This window comes from Cupressus sempervirens, chromosome 5 (assembly GCF_028749045.1).
Source record: "Cupressus sempervirens isolate cs-2001-9-10 chromosome 5, ASM2874904v1, whole genome shotgun sequence".
Lineage (NCBI taxonomy): Eukaryota > Viridiplantae > Streptophyta > Pinopsida > Cupressales > Cupressaceae > Cupressus > Cupressus sempervirens.
In genome coordinates, this window is record NC_143122.1 from 891,167,026 (window position 1) to 891,186,706 (window position 19,681).

The window sequence follows — 19,681 nt, forward strand, 5'->3', positions numbered from 1 at the left end:
ATTTAATCACTATTGATGAGATATGTAACATGTTGGAGCAAGCTAAAAGAAGAATAAGTATTTTCACAATTGAGAAGCAAAGGAAGTTACCGCAAAATTGATGATGTTATACATAGAATGATTGGGGAAGTTAGACCAGATGTTCCAAGGAAGAAAGAGCCAAGAACTAAGAGGAACAAAGACAATAAATTTGTTGATGATCAATTCTTTCACAGTTAGAGAATCAAATTTGTTTATAGCTAGAATCCTTGTTACAATTCATTCACATGAGGATATCAATTTTGAGATGAATGAGCTCAAAGATGTAGAAATTAATAAAGGCCAATCTTTAATTGACCCTATAAATATTGATTCTAGACCATAAAGTAATGTGCCTAATGTATTAGACAATTTGAGATCCATTTTAGTCATTTTAAATTGTCATTTTCAACTCAATGAAGTAGTATCTAATTCACCTTCTGCTAAAACCTTTTCAATCAAATATGAGCTTGAACCAAGTGGGTCCACTTTCCTTGGTGTAATCAAAGGATATAGCTCTATTTCCTAGTTCGCATAAATAAAGTCAGGAACACATTATCCAACATTATAACTACTATCAACAATCATAATTAATCTTACATATAAACAAGATTTATTGGAAGAATAACACAACACATGAGCATAACACATTGCCTGAGAAATTGTATGTCATCTCTAAGTCCTATAAGTCTGAGCATACAATAAGAATCACCAACCAACAAATGACAAAATCACAATGAAGATAAGTGCAAGCATCCATGTTAGATCTCTTAAGATCATTACTCACTTTCAACTGAGAAATGTTGTCCTTGCTCAAACTTAGATGCAATGTGTGTAACCTCAATTGGATAGTCAACTGTGTAGTGGTTTGGGGCAACCTCTTAACACCGAGTTGCAACAAAATTTTCATTGGATTTGGGATTAGGGCAATCAATGACCACGTGCCTAATGGTGTAACATCACCAACAACAAACGTGTAGTTCTTTGCTGGTACATGAGAAACCTAATTTGGTCATCCACACTGGGCTTTAATTTTGTGGTAGATCCTTTTATATGTTTAAATCTACCAAAATATATGTAAATGTTGTGGATGAAATATGGAGTAATTGTCAATATCCAAATGTAACCTAATGCATCACCAATCACCTCAAAACAAGAATCACTACAATAATGTAGTGGGAGATGTTGAACCCAGACCAAATTGAATATAGAATGATTCTACAGAAAGATCAAAAAATGGTCACAGTTTGACCAAAAGATATTGTTCCCATGCCTTTAGATTGTGGAGAATTGCATTACAGTCCTCAATATGATCACAAGACACAATTGAGAAGCCACTAACACAAGGATAAATTTCTAAGATTTCCTTCAAAATAAGCTTCTGGATATTAGTGATCCATTGATATATAGCAAAAAGAGAATGTCAAAAAATTAAGTGAACAAGAAAGTCATACAAGCCTTGGTCGATTAGCATCACCATTGTTGAGTTCCTTGCGTTATCTTTAAATATCAAGTATTCCCCAAGCTTTTCAAAAGAAATGATCACATAAGACTTTAGATACTATATCAACACAAATCCAGATCATATAGTAAATTTAAGATACTGTTAGATTACTTGAATAATTATATTGATGTGCTCTATAAAAACTTTAAAATAAAAACATCCTAAGAAAACAATCTTTTTACATATTGTTTTTAATACTTACATTATAGAAATTATTCAAATTTGATACTAATTATACTTGATAAAACAAATAAGAATTTATATCTATAAATGCAAGATAACTTTCCATTCTCCAACCATAGTAAAGAGATCCACTAAAGGACTAAAGGCGATGGGATGTCAACATCGGTCTTAATATGTACCTTTCTAAGATTAGGCAATCCAATCTTCCTTCGAATGGAAGAATTATTCAAAAATAAATATCTCGAGAAGGATAGATAAGTTCAAATAATGGAAGACATTATGACGTAGATAGAGATGAGGAAAATAACAATCCAATGAATACAAATTATTTAGGTGGATGACTTTATTAATTGAAAGGCGTATAAAAGAGAAATATTAGTTTTCCCATATTCAATGTGATTTTAGAGAAATTACTAAGAGTACAAATCTTAAATAAAAGAGTAAGGCACAAAACATAAAGCAGGTATATATGTACATCAATATATTTAAAAATATTGATGGTTATGGTACAATCCTTATTTTACTTTATTGATTTATGTGCGTCTGGTGTTTTATTATTAAATGATAATAATAAATTATTTAATTTAGGTTTGATTCTATTTGTACTTTTTAAAAATTTATATGTAAAATATCAATTATGTTTATATATATATATATATATATATATTAATTAACTTATTTGGTAGTCACGAATTGATTGGCTTGTGAGAATATTTAAATTGTGTGCTATATTTATGGAGGAAAAAATTTATTTTATTTTAAACATTGAAATGAGAGAGCATAGGTCATTTATAATCCATTGCACAAGCCTACCTCATACTTCAATATGTAGGAGACATCTGATTGCACTTCCAATATTAGTTGTACAAACCCTATCTCTCATACATTTGAATTCGTGACTTCTCTTACAAGAACACAAGTTTCTCACCATCTAGAGTTGGAGTATTTAAATTGTATGCTATGTTTATGAAGGATGAACTTTATTTTATTTTGAACATTGAAATGGCATAGCACATAGGTCATTTATAATCCATTATACAAGACTACCTCATACTTAAATATCTAGGAGACATGTTATTGCACCTCTAATATAAGGTGTGCAAACCCTATCTCCTATACATTTTAACTCGTGACCTCTCTTACAAGAACACAAGTTTCCCACCATCTAAAGTTGAGTATTGAATCATTGTTTTAGCTTTTTTTAACATTCAAAGAATATGATATTAACATTATTTCATCACTTATGCTTCTTCCAATGTGTATAGCACCACTTATGCTCAGATCCTAGTTGAGGTCAACATCTCCAAAGGTCTCTCAGCGAAGATTTGTTTGGCCTCTCTAATTGGATCTTGGATCCAGTGTCTTGATTACGAAGGTATCCCTTTTCGATGCAGGAAGTGCCACAAGACCGGTCACCTTGCTGCTCCTCTGAAAAACCTAGACAGAAGAAGTCTCCTTGGTGGAAGAATGTGTCGAATGATCATTACACTATCCTCAAAGCCCCCTCTGTTGGGGATGGTGACTCTCCTTAGGACTCTTTGGTGGCTGCCATGACTATTGTCTCAAATGGCTCTCTTGTGGCCCCTTCTTTGGAGACCTCCTCTGTTCTACCCTTGTCTACGAATGTCTCCCTTGCAGATGATTCTTCGGTGAAGGAGTTTGTTGTTCCTCGTGGTCCTATTGGGGGCCAGGACCCTGTTCCTTCTCTTGGCCCCGCCCTTGTTCTGGACTTTCCTCCTGTTTCAGTGGGGGGCCAACTGGCTTTGGGTTCTTCTAGGGAGATTGTTGTTTTCTCGAATTCTCTTGGGTTCCATTGTTTTGTTTCTTCTAGAGATCGGATTGCTGAAGCAACTAAGGTGGAGGATAGTTGGAATCCAGTAAAAAGAAAGAAAACTAGGCCATCTGCTCCTTAAAAATGAATCTTCGATCATGCAAGGGAGGCTCTAAATCAAAGGGCAAATCGTGATGTATCTGGCCCTGCCTCCTAGCTGGATCTTCTCTTTTGGCTGGTGACTGGCTTTTTGTCACCATGGTTACCCTTAGATTGGGGGGTGACTAGTTCTGCATTTATTTATTGTACCTTTTGTTTATGCACTCATTGAAAACTTTAGGCTTGTACAAGGTTTCAAGATCCCTTCAAACCCTGTTTTAGTTAATCAAAAACATTATTTCATCACCCTAGGATAGTACTGTTTGGTCGATTGCTATTCTTATTGTGCTTATATTAATGCTTTTAATATAAGGTGTACAACCCCTCCCCACTACAGATTTGAACATTTGACCTCTTACAAGAGCACAAGTTCTCTACCATCGACAATTGGCAAAGTATCAATTCATTTTTCACTTTCTGTATCATTCAAAGAATATGATATTAACATTATTTCATCATCCTAGGGAAAACAATTTGGATTATTGTCATCCTTCATCTTTGCTCCAGGCCTTTAAATCTATTCATCTCAAGGTTTGATGAATGGAGAAACTAACCTTGCCTAGTTTTTGTGTGTGCGTGTCATCATTTACAATTTGATGAAGCAAATTATGTCATGCCCTTACACATCAACAACAATGATTTTAAGTGATTGTCACTATTTTTGCACCAATAGACTCAACAAGACTTTGCATAAAAGCATGCAAATCAAAAGCCAACTAATGTTGTCAATCTTCAAATGTATAGCTATGGAAATAGCATGCAAATAAGCTCAAAATGTAAAATCATAAAGTTCACCCCACATGCAATATTCTGATATGTGCAGTTCTCTACCACTGAGTGGAACTTCGCTTCTTTGTGTAATGTGGAATACTATTGGTTATTGTCGTGACCGGCACTCATTGTATTCTCTAATAGCCACGGTGAATTGTAACTCCTTGCATGTGTGCCATACAGTGCCCATTGCTTATTTTACTACACTTGAACTCCAAATTTAACATTAATCTAAATTGCAAAAAGTATAAAACATATAGTTACAATGAAAATTGACACCAATTGATTTAAACTTGAAAAGGATGCCATCTGTGCAGTCCAATGTGGTCTTCAGCTGACAAAGAACTACATATTTAACTTTGATCTACATTACACATTATATAACACCATAACGTTAAAATGCCAAAAATAATACAACGATTGATTTCAGCATAAAAGGTGCCACACATGCAGTAACATACAGCCATTCAATTTATCACCAGCTCCTGATTATGGTTTCGTGAGTTATATGTTACAGCACATTGCATTTTTATGTTGTGAAATCCATTCTTTAATTTTTTGCGACTTTAATGTAATTTTGTACTACCAACCTCATGTGTCAGTCACCTTGTTTGACAATTTGATGACATAATTCTTTATGATACAAGTAAAGATCGAGCACATTTTCTGTATTACAGAAAAGTTAAATATGAGAAATGCCAAAATACATAATGTTCAGTAGAATCCAACTCCACTAAATAATGAGACATGCACTGATAGGCCATACAATTCACCTTCTATGTAAAATTATTTTGCGAGGCCCATTTAGATATAGCCTAAAATTTGATAAAATCTGGCGAATTTGCATGGCACCTGATGTAGATTCAGGTTTCTCAAAATTGACCTCAAGAAGGCAACTTCTAGAGGTGTATTAAAAAGATTAAATCATTAACCAATTTTTTTCATATCTACTACAAAATTACATTGGCTTTACAACAAATAAAAGAATGCATAGATTGAGAGGACAAAATTAGAAAATTCTCTCTGCACTAAGTCTCATGCCAAGCCAACTTCCTAAAAATACATTTGATATATTCCCGAATAAAATATTCTAGTCGGCCACAGTTAGGGGTCAGAACGATCTTGGTGCTTGAAACTTGAAATGCGGCAGACGACCTTAGACATAAAGCAAACATTAACAAATCAGGAGAATGTGTTGCTATAAAGGATTTCCCAAAACATGCACCAAGTTCTCCTATACACTAATGTACATACCAGGCATATCACTGAGAGAAGCAACAAAGATATGATACGATAATTCCAATTTTCTCCTCATGCTCATCATGAAATATCTATAGGGTACAAAGCAACACCGTTGCGAGCAGCTTGAATGCGACCCCATCTACCTAACCGAGGCTCCTGTTTAAGAAATTTCCAATTAGATAATTAGTGCTTGCTCTAACTGTTGATTTTAATGATTGATAAAACAACTTGAATTGTAATATATGAAGGAATCCGTACAGAATTCAAAATGAAAAGATATGCAGATGAATGTGAAAAATTGTACATTTAGCATTGGTTTGTAGCTATAAATCAACAAGCAAGGAAGCAAAAGTATAGGAGCAAATAGGATTTATTGAAACCAGAGCCCTCCCTTTCCCAAAGACATGTAACACCATATCCAGTACATTTAGTTTGGATATGTATTAACTTGTTAAATGTATTGGATATAGTATCACCAAAAAAATCAAGCCATGAACTAATTAACAATAGTGCAATGCAGTCTTTTATAACAAGGTAAGCATTTAAGTAGGTACAATGAGCATAGATAAATCAAAAAAATCAGTCATAATTATGCTTGTGACCACCGATAATGCTAAAGCTTGAAATGTACAGAGTTCGGATAATTCCATGCAGGGTCTGGTGCAGGCAATTTTAGAGGAATGGAGACAAAAAGCTGCAGAACCAAAAACTCAGGTGAATGCTGCATTGGAATTACGATCTTACAGTTTCTATTTAAGCAAAATATTCAATGATAAACAGATATGATATATCTAAAAAATGTACAAAATGATAGACCAAACGCAATACTGGAGTGGAATCCTCCAAGTATTGTAACAACAAAATATACTCAACATTAAGAAAAAAAGGAGAACAGAATATAAATTTGATAATAGAGTGATGGCCTTAGACTACCTATAAATTCTACTACAAAATTAACATGTGAGATGAGCTGGCTACCCTCTTCCAAAACATGCCCACATACATCTTAGAGTATCAGTAATACATATATAAAGATATATTTAAGACCCATTAATGGAGTTTTGCATCCACTCTAATATCACCCCAACATCATTGCTTAAAGAGCCTTGACAAAGGCGGCATTCACTTAACACTTTGTGACAATCTTCCATCCCAAAACTTTGCACAGCCATGAGTACTACTCCCTTGCACTAATTACAAAAAACAAGTTGCAATGAAAGATGTCCCAATAGAAATGTGGTTAAATTAGCATATAAAGGTAGAATCATATAAAGCGATTGGGAAGCATGAAACTATTGGAAGTAACCTAGAACCCTAATAAAAACACTTATATATTGTATGCAGAACTTCGCAGAGAATTATGTATCCTCTTTGCCATAAGTCACAACATGAATGAATGCATGTCTCAAGGTTCACCTTTTTAAGCTTATTATTTGAGTCTGTAAGACATGATTAAACTCTCCTTTCGAAACAGTGCAACAACTTAAGGACAATGAATTAGTGAACAGTAACCAGCCAGGAAGAATGGCACACATTAAAGCAATTTAAGCATAAGAAGAAGTTTCGTGCAGTAAAACTGAAACACAAAATAGTAATGCGTAATAGAGGAGTATATGTCCGTCAATGGAAGGGTGGTTTTTAGGCCTTATTTCTAGATCTGAAATCCTTTGACCTCTTTGCCGTTTCAAATTTCTTGTAGTGTTACTTTTAATATTTTATTGATCTGTGTTAGTATTTCTTTATTTAGTTATTAAATTTTATTTTTATTTCTATTGAATTGACCCACAAATCAGTCAGCAACCTTGGTTAAAAGCCAGCAACAATTCTTTCCAGCATATAATCTGATAGAAACTTATCTTCAAAATCAGACACGGTAGCTGAATGCAGAACATTAATTGAACCTTTGTGCAGATGCACAAGGCAATTGCAAGCATTTCTATCATTGGTTAAAATGAAGCTTCTGTACAGTAATACTTACAAATGTTTAACAGGATAAACTCAACCTTAATGTGTATTGATTTCAGCATCTGTGTAATTAGTAGACACGTATTAAAGAGCTCAGGAAATATTGAACTCAACCGCAGTGTTTTCAGAATTACAAATTTTATGGTAAGATTGTCAGTGTAGCATAAAACTTCCAAAAGATTCTACAAAAAAAAATGGTTTGACGGTGAAATGTTTGCAAATTAATGATAGACTACTTAATTTGGTACAAGCAGTTCTATGTCTTGTCTGAGATGCATGAGTTGATTTCTAGCACCACAATGCACAACATGGAAAAAAATTATCCTGTTTTTTGAGACAATTTGGTATGTATTGCCATCTCACATCAGAGTTAGGCAGTGAAAATGTCTTAAGGTTGTTCGATCCCAGTGATCTCTGCCCTTTTTTTTTTCTGGCATTGGTACTAACCAGTAATTGCTATTGGTGTGTGATGGGTACGCCAAAGAGGAGTGGAAGGTGAAATGGGGAAAATTTTGGTCTATTTTTGACATACGTTTTTGATGTATTATCAAAGTTATTGAAAACATGCTAAATACTGGAAATCTCAATACTCAATCTGGTCTTGATCTTCAATAGAGTTCTGTAATGACTGTCATTGCAGAGAAGCTCAACTTTTTCCATTTTCTTTCACATTTCTGATCTTTTCACAGTGGAGCATAGTTTGCACAAATGCAACCAGTACAGTGTGCAAGCTGCTTCCAGAGTCATGGGGCTTTATGTGTCTTGTGCACACACACCAGATGATCACACTCCAAACCGAAGTGTTAATAATGTTAACCTGATCACCTACAGGTCTGATAGTACATACCATAAATGTTCTTCTCAATATAATATATCTCTAAATTAGCATTTTATATAGGACTCTAAGGGCCAGAGACTTCTTAGGAAACAAGATTATAATGTTTAACCAAACTAACAATTAGTTTGTTAAGTGCTATTAATTATATCTTCATGAATCGCCGACTAGGAAGGAGTTTGATTAGTGCTCATTTAGGAAACGTTATGTCCCTCTAAGGGACATATCCTTTAGAAAGGATATATAGTAGGTTGTAAATGCAGTTTATATGGCACACAGTTACAGCAGTCTGCTCCTCCAAGCATTTTACATCCAGCGTATTCTAAATCAGAGATATTCTAATTCAATCAAGATCGATTGTAGAGTACTGGATCTGCATTTAGGATAAGTGTTAAATTCCTCAACAATCTGAATATTCATAATATTTAGAAGACCATTCTCAGCAATTCAAGACTGAACTAATAGTCTGATCCAAAGAACAAAGAATTAGCAGAAACTTTACATGGTATCAGAGCCAAGTTATCGGTTCTAGGGCTCTGCAAAACTCAGTTATCAAACTTCATATATATTTAGTAGCTTTCTCCTATCTTCAGTGGCATACACAATCAGACTTGAGGACAAGTTTGATGGAAAAGAACACTTTGAAGCCTGGAAATTCAGAATCTTGATGATTCTTGAAGAGAACAATGTTAAACAATTCGTTGACGGAGGATCCAAACAACCCCCAGTTGAACCTCACAAATCTATATGGCGAAAAGAAAATAGAAAAGCTATTCAAATCATCTTGGATGGAGTTAAAAATGATATTGTACCTATGCTTAAAAAACATCAAACTGCCTTTGATATGATGAACGTATTACAAAATGCATATGAAATAAAAAATGCAACCAGGGTTCTTGCACTAAAAAGGCAACTAAATCACATTCAAATAAAGAAAGGAGAATCGATAAATTCTTATTTCCTAAGAGTTTCCGGCATTAGAGATGAACTATCAAGCATAGGAACCATCATTAGTGACACAAAATTAATACTTATGGCTATACATGGATTGCCAGATTCATGGGAGACATTCGCACAAAGAATAAGTGCGAGAGATCAGCTTCTGGACTTTAACAAACTCAAGAATAGTTGTCTTCAAGAGGAATCTAGAAAACTAAAGAAAAGAGGGAAACCAAAAGTAGAAGATGAAGAACTTTACGTTCTTAATACAAACTCTTATAAGGGCAAGAAGAAGCATTTCAAGAAGAAAAAGGGAAATCAAAAAAATGTGAAGCCCAAGAAAGATCTATCTAAAATAAATAGTTTCAAATGCGAAAAATTTGGACACTATAGATCTAATTGTCTTAAAAATTCCAAACAACAGGCAAATTGTACATATGTCACTAAAGAAGAAGATACTAATGATCCTGAGAACCGTGTTTTGTATTCCTCTCTATCAAATGAAATTTCAAATAAAGCATGGGTAATTGATAGTGGATCTTCTACACATATAACGAGATACAAAGAAACTCTAGATTTTTTATCAGAGAAGGTTAATAGTGAAGCTAACATTGGTGATAACTCAGCACACCCCGTTGAAGGAATTGGAAATTGTACTTTGAAACTAAGATCAAGAAATACTCTTCTTCTTAAAGGTGTACTCTATGTACCAGGGATTAAAAGAAACCTAATCTCAATTACAGCACTTGAAGATGATGGACATAATGTTGCATTCATAGATGGCAAAGTATTAACTTGGGCTAATAACTCTTCTATCAAAAAAGAAAAGTTAATTGGTCAAAGAAAAGAATATTTGTATGAATTAAATACAGAATCTAGTCAATCCACTCAAGCCCTAGTCCATGAAGCTATAGATACAAATGAAATATGGCACAGAAGATTAGGGCATCTAAATTTTAAAACCTTATCAACTATGGAGAAGATGGTTACTGGATTACCCAAATTAAATAAAGACCATCCTAGTATTTGCAAAGGGCGTGCTCTGGGTAAAAGCACCAGAAGTCCCTTTCATGATAGTACTAGAAAAACAAATAATGTACTAGAATTAATTCATTCCAATTTATATGGACCTATGTCTATTCCTTCTCTTGGAGAATTTTGGTATTATATCTTGTTCATATATGACTTCTCTAGGAAAACATGGATTTACTTTTTAAAATGCAAGGAATTAGAAAAAATCCTACAAAGATTTAAAGAATTCAAAGCATTAACTAAAAAAATTTCAAGACATAAAATTAAAACCCTTAGAACTGATAACGGAGGAGAATATACCTCAGACTTGTTTAAAAGTTTTGTAACGAATCAGGAATTAAGAGGGAGTACATTGTTCCTTATAACCCAGAGCAAAACAGGGTAGCAGAAAGAAAGAATAGGACAATTATAGAAGCTGCTAGGGCTATGATTTTTGACCAAAATCTAGAATACTATCTTTGGGCAGAAGCCTCTTGTACTACAAAACAGAAGCCCTCACTCCTATCTTTAAGATAAAATCCCTGAAAAAGTATTTACTAAAGTAAAACCCAATATAAGTCCTCTTAGAATTTTTGGACGTCCTGTATATATCCATATTCCAAAAGAAAATAGAACCAAGTTAGAACCCTCTGGGAGGAAAGGTATTTTTGTAGGGTATAGTGAAACTTCTAAAGCATATAGGATTTTCATACCTGGACAAAAAACTATTGAACTTAGCAGAGATGTAATCTTTGACGAAGATCTTGCATTCAAAAGAGTCATAAGTTCTGATGAACCTTCTTCTTTATCTATTTTTGAAAGAAATAGTGACTTTGGGTCCCAGAGGGAGAACTTAGAAGAAATCAAAGATGAAATTCAAAATATGAACCTTAAAGAAAATTCAAAGAAAAGACCACTTTGGGCCATTAAAACAATTGAAGCAGCCCAAGACTTTGTTGCACCTTCCGAAACAGTCAGAGAAAGCAAAAGACCTAAAAGATTCTCTGGTTATACAGCTAACATGAGTGACTTATCCAAAACAAAGCCAACCAATCCCTCTGATGCTATTAAACAGATAGCTTGGAAAGAAGCTATGACAAAAGAATACCAATCTATCATAAAAAATGATGTTTGGGAAATTGTTCCAAGACCTAAAGAAAAACCTGTTGTTTCTTCTAAGTGGATATTTAGAATAAAGCATGTTGTTGACAGTAGTATTGAGAAGTATAAAGTCATATTTGTAGCCAGAGGATTTTCTCAGAAAGAAGGGATTGATTATGAAGAAACCTTTGCTCCTATTGCCAAATATACCTCCGTAAGAGCAGTCTTAGCAATTGCCGCATCAAAGGGATGGAAGGTACATAAGATGGATGTAAAAACAACATTCCTAAATGGAAATATTTAAGAAGAAGTCTATCTAGAGCAACCGGAAGGATTTGAAACTCATGATCCTAACGCTTTTGTTTGCAAGCTCAAGAAAGCTCTTTATGGGCTTAAACAAGCTCCCAGGGCCTGGTATGAAATAATTGATAAATATCTCACCGGCTTAGGATTCTCCAAGAATGAAGCCGATTCAAACTTGTATTATAAAAGAGATAAAAATGATATGGTAATTCTGATATTGTATGTTGATGACTTATTAATCAAGGTGATGATCATCTTATAGATCAATGCAAGAAAGATCTAACTAGAGAATTTGAGATGAAAGACTTGGGGCTTCTCCATTACTTCCTAGGATTAGAAGTATGACAGTATTCTGACAGTATCATACTTAATCAAGGGAAGTACACATCAGACATTTTGAACAGATTTAGAATGTGGAATTGCAAGTCTATGTCTTCTGCAATGGAGACTAATTTACATAAACTTAAAGAAGCAGCAGCAGAATCACCTTCCATAGATTCTACTCTCTACATACAGATGATTGGATCACTTATGTACTTCGTAAATACAAGACCAGATATTTTCTATGCAGTTAATGCCTTAAATCAGTTTATGTGTGAACCAAAGGAGATTCACCTAGTTGCGATTAAACACACTATGAGATACTTACAAGGCACCCTTAATTTTGGACTCAAATATGAGAAAGTTGCTTTAGATTTGCATGGATTCACCGATTCAGATTGGGGTGGAAGTGTTAAAGACGAGAAAAGCACTTCAAGATGTTGTTTCAATTTAGGATCAACTCTAATATCTTGGATATGCAAAAAGCAGTCTTTAGTTGCTCAGAGCTCCATAGAAGCAGAATACATTGCAACAGCAATGGCCTCTCATGAAGTAGTCTGGCTGAGGAAGTTACTTGTAGGATTATTAATTTACTTGGGCAAGCCATGAATCCTATGATTATTCATTGTGATAATCAGAGTTCCATCAAACTCTTAGTGAATCCAGTTTTCCATGACAGGTTTTAACATATTGAAATTTCTTACCATTATGTAAGAGATATGATAGACAGGAATTCTGTAAAATTGGAATACATTTGTACTGCAAATTAGATAGAAAACATACTCACCAAACCTCTATCTAGAGTAAAGATAGAACATTTCGAGAGGAGACTTGGTATGGTTGAGTTGTAATCCATTTGTACTCTTTTGATTATTAATAAAATAATTTTATTTTTGTCAAGCTATCGACTGTTATGGCTCCACCATTTGTATTCATTATTTTAAGAGGTGATGATCTCTGAAAAATAATGGACACTTGTACAAAACATTATGAGAGATGACTATCTCTTAGATAATGTGTTAAACATAAGAGTTCTACTGTAAGATCTAGATGAGTTCAAGATCATATTGTGATGTAGACATTGCTATGTTTATGAGTCACAAATTGGATAAAGGGAGAATTTTATTCTTCTCTGAGGTTATCCTATTTTTTGATAGATCTTAAACTCTGGATATTGTTGTGATACTAGTTTCTATGAAATCACAATTTGGATAAACGAAGAGATTACTCTTCAGATTTATCCTGTATAATATCACTAGTAGTAGTGATTTGTCATACCACAGGTTTAGTAATATGACTTTGTATCATGTGTTCTATGATACCATATACTAAGAAGAATCAAACAGATAGAGAGTATTAATTCTTCTGTATTGGTGTTGCTAGATATAATATCCCTCTATAGGATTATCAGTTTAAGAGGGAGTGTTAATAATGTTAACCTGATCACCTACAGGTTTGATAGTACAGACCATAAATGTTCTTCTCAGTATAATATATCTCTAAATTAGCATTTTATATATGACTCTAAGGGCCAGCGACTTCTTAGGAAACAAGATTATAATGTTTAACCAAACTAACAATTAGTTTGTTAAGTGCTATTAATTATATCTTCATGAATCGCAGACTAGGAAGGAGTTTGATTAGTGCTCATTTAGGAAGGGTTATGTCCCTCTAAGGGACATACCCTTTAGAAAGGATATATAGTAGGTTGTAAATGTAATTTATAGGACACACAATTACAGCAGTCTGCTCCTCTAAGCATTTTACATCCAACGAATTCTAAATCAGAGATATTCTAATTCAATCAAGATCGATTGTAGAGTATTGGATCTACATTTAAGATAAGTGTTAAATTCCTCAACAATTTGAATATTCATAATATTTAGAAGACCATTCTCAGCAATTCAAGACTGAACTAATAGTTTGATCGAAAGAACAAAGAATTAGCAGAAACTTTACACAAAGTGGGTTCAACTTTCCTAAATTTACCCTTGAATGGCAAAGGTACATCAAAAAATTAAAAATTATATCCATTTCCAGAAGTAAAGGGAATTAAAGGCAACATTTTGCATGAAGTATGGTATTGAGAATTAAAAAATTATAGTTCTCTCTAGGCCCAACAATATGCCAAGTGAGTATTGCTACTCAATTGAAAATATTTACACAAAGTTCTGAAAGATGAAATTCACTGTACAGGAAACCTGGATATATATTTGCGATCTCAAGTGAAACTATATTCACCCAGATTAGAAATTTTTAATATCTATTAAGAGATTAAATCTTTTCATTAAAGGTGAAAATTATGTTCACGGGAGAGTTACCGTAAGTGTTAGCCATTTTTGCCTCCCATTCAACCCACCATCAATAACCGATCAGGGATATCTTCAATGGACTATTTTCTTTTTGTGGGTTAACACATAATTAGGTTGGGGTTAACATTTTGTGTTAACTCAGTCTCTTCATGAACCAAATTGACTCGGTTCCTTCATCAATCGAGCTAGTTCAGTGTGTTCTTTGACCTAGTGAACTAGGTCGTCTCATTTGTCAAGTTGCGGGTTAACACACGTTTTCTGTCAGGGTTAACCATTTTCGCCATTTTAGAGAATGACTTTGCTCCTCTTTCCAAAATAACAAAATTTGCTATTTCGGAAGGCTTACCCTTTTGCTTTCATGAAATCGCATGCTGCCTCCTCCACCGTGCAATTGGGAATGTGTTGACCAACTGATTCATGCCACATGGAAAATTCTTCTTATGTTGGGTTGCTTTTGATCCAATGGTTTTTGTATTTTTGCATAGCTGCCTTAGATCTGGACGCATCTTTTAAAATTTATGTATGCATCTCAGCCATCCATTTGTTATGAAGATCTTGATCTACAGTTGGGTTTTATTCACTTGTTGAGGAAATTTCTTGCAGCATTTGGGCCGTCTATTTCAAAATGAAGATCTACATCGAGGATTCATCTTTTTTGGGGCAAATCAGATTTATTCCACGCGGGTTAACTCTACAATTTTGCTGCAGGTTAACAGTGCATGTTATCCCATCACGCGTTTTCTAACAGTGGTGTGAATTCATTTGTTGCGGCCATGACACATTACAAGGATTGTTCTTTAATGCTGAACTACATTCTTAGGCCTTGTTTGCACAACACCTTTGCATCTCCATGCCTCTTTATTGAATGTAATGATCAAATCTCATGGGATTTGATTTCTTACGGCTGGGTGCATTTGTTTTGCCCTTCTTGTCACTTCACTACAGCAAGCTGATTTTAAGATCAGATTTTACTCTGATATTCATTTATTGCTCTCTGCAATTCAACTCCACTTAAGTTGGGGTTTGAACTCCATAGTTTAGATCCGAGTTATGCCTGCTCTATAAAGACAAGTTGTAAATACTTTTTCTGAGTTCTTCTCTGTTCTTCTCTGGTTCATGACAACAGCCTTGTGCACTGTTATTGTAACTGCAACTTTGCCTTCCATTAATAAAACTTGTCATTTTCTTACCTATTCTTACCATTCTTCTCTCTAGTGCATGTATTTGCCTTGTAGTGAATAGTTCCTTTCTGTTTTCTTGATTCATATGTTGTGTTAAGTCTATTAGTAATTGTTGCATAGTGAAATATCTTTCCTTTCAGCACTTCAATCAGTTCCAAACCTGCATGTGGTTCCTTTGACATAGAATAGAGTCAAGACTAGAGTATTCCGGATTTTCATTGTTGTGTAGTGCAGTCATAGGCAGAGCTGTGACCACACTTCTATCTCGAAGCATCACCCCCTTTCCCTTTCTACATTCTCTTTCAGTTCTCCTTCTCCCTTTTCCTTGCCAGTTTTAGTTTGGGTGCATAATAGTAAGGAAGCCAGCCTTCTCCGAAGATTCAGCCTCAGAGCGCAAGTCACACATTTGAAGGTTGTTTCCATGTTACACAAGGTCGCTTGAGGGTCATACCTCAAGCAAGGGTGCAGACTTTTTTGTCAATAGTAAAGAAATTGGTAAAAATAAAATGATATTTCCTTACAGCAAAGGTAAACATAAGGGTCAGATATTTTAAAATAGGGAAAAGTGAGAAACCAATGAAGAGGGACCTTTTCAAGATTCAGTTGCAAAACTGAATAATGTTTTCCAGGGGAATCTGTTTATTGAAAAAGATGGGCCAAAAAAGGTTGCTTCTTTCTCGAAAGTCTGTAGGCTACAGGGAAGAGAAGATGGTTTTCGAAGTTCTGATTATAACAGAGAGAAAGGGGAATTATATTTGTGTTTTCTGCAGCTAGATTTTAATGGCAGGGTTAAAAGTGATCCAAGGATCATTTTTGTTGTGTATTGAAAATTAAAGAGAAGTTTGTATCCTAGATGTTTTGGTCCATATATTTACTTCTCTGATTGAAATAAATCAGTTGGTTGTTTCTTTCATGTTTTTTAATATTATCCTGTATCATCTTGTCAAGTAGATGTTTGCAATGTGAATCTGTTGGTTTATGTATACATGTTTTGCAGATAGAGATATTAAATTCCCTTTTGATTTCTCTGTAATAGGGAAGATTGAATATGTGATCTGTTGATCATTTGTTTATTTTTCTCTGAATCTTTCATGTAATCACATTCATTTCGTATTGATGAATGAATGTCAGTTGCCTTCGTGTCTTCTAGTTAAAGAAATAATCAGTAACTAATTCGTTGAATATCTTTTAGGAGGGAGCTATAGCTCTCAATTCAGAGGAAAGCTAGCAATTCCATGATAGTCTTTCCAACTGTTGGTTGAGTTTGTTCTTCTGTTAGGGCATTCAGAGTCTTTCTGTATCATTCATTTTGAAGGATAAATCTGTCAACCAACATATGGTATACCTTCTCCCGAATGTACTGTGACTGTTTCCAACTATTTGTTGGCCTTGATCGCTTGTCTTAATTAGGTGGTTGCTCTTAACTATGACTATCTCTAACATCTATTCACAACACAACTAGTAATATTCTTAATACATAATCGATTGCGTACTGCTGCTTGACAAAAATGTATCATCAATATCCATCGTTTGCTGTAGACGATGAACTACCATCACCACCTTCACTGGAGGAGAGTAACAGTTTTTTGGGTGGAATACATATATCTTCATTATCAATTTAAATATTTGTTTTTACTTTAGGTTATTGCGGGGCCATGACAGTCTGCCCTTCCCAATATTGCTTATCCTCGAGCAATCTCAAATTCAGACAATTGATGATCTTCTCTTTCCCATGTAGCATCTTCTATAGGCATGCCTTTCTCCACTGAACCAATAATTTGGGAGTCTTATTCTTTTATCTTTTCTTCCCCATAGCTCGGAAGTCTTATTCTATAATCTTTTCTCCCGCATAGCAAGGAAGATTTCAAGTTTCAAAAATAAATTTGCCTTCGATGGAAACATGAAATATATTGTGGATTCTAATATTTCCAGACAATTCCAATTCCAAAGCTATCACATCTCTCTAATAATCTTGTATTATCCGAAAAATCGAGCTTCCACTCCACTAGCCTTGATTGAAAATTATTTGTGGTTGTAACCTAGGATACCAATGTAGGCATTGTAGGCTTCCGTCCACATTTGGATGCCTGTGGGTGGCATCCGAGAAATTCCAGTCACATCCACGTGCGTCAGCCTAGAAAAACAAAAAAACAATGAATTTTCACTTTTACAAGAAAATTAAAACATGTACGTTTTAGCACTTTAATAACATTTTATTTGCCAAACCCTAAAACGGCCCTAATAGAGGCCTTTCAACCATTCAACTATCATTTTGTTGCAGCTGGGTTTGCTCTTCTCATTTGGCTTCCATTTTGGCCTTTTGAAGGCAACTTAATTATATTTTCAAAGAGGAATCATCGTAGGGCGAGAGTTGACTTCCACAAGTTCATTAAAACACAAAGAGGTAAGCATTTTATCCTATTCTTGAGTGTCTCAATGAAATTTTTTGAGATTTTGATGAATCTTTGGAAGTTTGTGAAGAAATCTTCCATGTTTGTTTCAATTTATTTTTTCTAAAGAAATTTAGAAACAAGTTTAGGTATCTATTCGAATGGTTTTGTATCATTGTTTTTTACTTGTATGCTTGATAATTGATATTCATAGTTTTTTTATTTATTTAAATTTATTTAATTTCTTATTATAGAAAGAAACTACATTGTATTGTGCAAGAATGGTTGCCACCGGTAGTTAGGGCCACTAGTAGTCAAAGTTCAGTGGGAGGGAGGGCAAGGTCAGAGTTCAATGGCAGGGGAAGGAGGGGATAATTTCAAAATTAATTTAGGGTCTCCTCTATGAAGACATGCAACAAGAATATCACAGGTTTCAAGTGGTGGCTCCTATAGTTGGAGTTGTAGTTATTATCAAAGTAACAAAAGAAAGCCTTTTAATAGCTCTTATTCCCGAGTAAAACTTCATTTTATGGGCCCAGTTCGTAGAGCTTTTGGAATATGCAAAGGTGCAGAGGGGAAGGGGTTGTTTGATGCACAGATAGCTTCGTTCATAAAAGAACAAGAAGTTGTCGATCGTTTGGTTAAAAGATGAAAAAAAAGTTATTATCAACCTCCTTCCTCAAAAATGAACAAAATGCAATCACCCATTGAACCGGAACCAATTGTATCCTCCAAACGTTCATTCATGCAAGTACTTGTATTGGGAGAGGAGGAAGAAGTAGAAAATAGTGCATCAGCCCAAAAAAGAGGCCCATTGCACTCTACATTTAAAATGAAGGCAAGAGACCACGCTAATGAAGCCATTGCACGTTGCCTCTATGCTAATGGCCTTGCGTTCAACCTGGTAAGATCACCACATTGGAAGGAAATGGAAAGAGTCATCAAAGAAGCACCAAATGATTACACAAGTCCTGGGTATGAAAACGTGTGTACCATACTCTTGCAAAAGGAGAGAGTTTCTATAGAGAAAGAACTTCAACCCATTAGAAGTGCTTGGAAAACTTTGGGTGTGACAATTATGTTTGATGGTTGGGAAGATACAAGAAACAGGTCATTAATTAATGTGATTGCAGTGTCCCCCAAATGGGAAATGTTTCTAAAGGCAATTGATTGTTAGATGGAGGTGAAGGATTCAAAATTCATCTCTAATATTTTCATTAAGGCCATAGATATGGTGGGTAGTGAGAATATGGTCCAAGTTGTTACAAACAGTGCCAAAAATTGTAGGGGAGTTGGTGCTTTGGTTGAGGGTCGGTATAACCATATTTTTTGGACACCATGCACTATACACTCCCTCAACTTGATCATGCAAGAGATTGGCACTCAAATAGATTAGGTGAAGCAAATATACAAAAAGGGAGAGGACACACAAATGTTTGGAAAAAAATCACAATCCATTTTTAGAACGTACTCAAAATTGGAGTTGCTGAAGGTAAATTAATTTTTTGTAATTATTAAATTTCATGGATTTGCAATTTAGTTAATATTTACACTTTTATTGTCAATTGACATATTGTTCACTTGCTTAGGTTGTTAAGACCCGTTTTGCATCTCATACTATTGTTATGAGACGACTTCTTAAGGTGCAAGACGCTTTGAGCCAAATGGTCATTTG

General features: G+C 34.6%; 1 pseudogene; it reads right to left on the minus strand.

Moving 5' to 3' along the window:
• Positions 1-5,037: 5,037 nt before the first annotated feature.
• The window catches only part of LOC149558791 (U3 snoRNP-associated protein-like EMB2271), a 41,318-nt pseudogene continuing 26,674 nt past the window's right edge, over positions 5,038-19,681 (minus strand).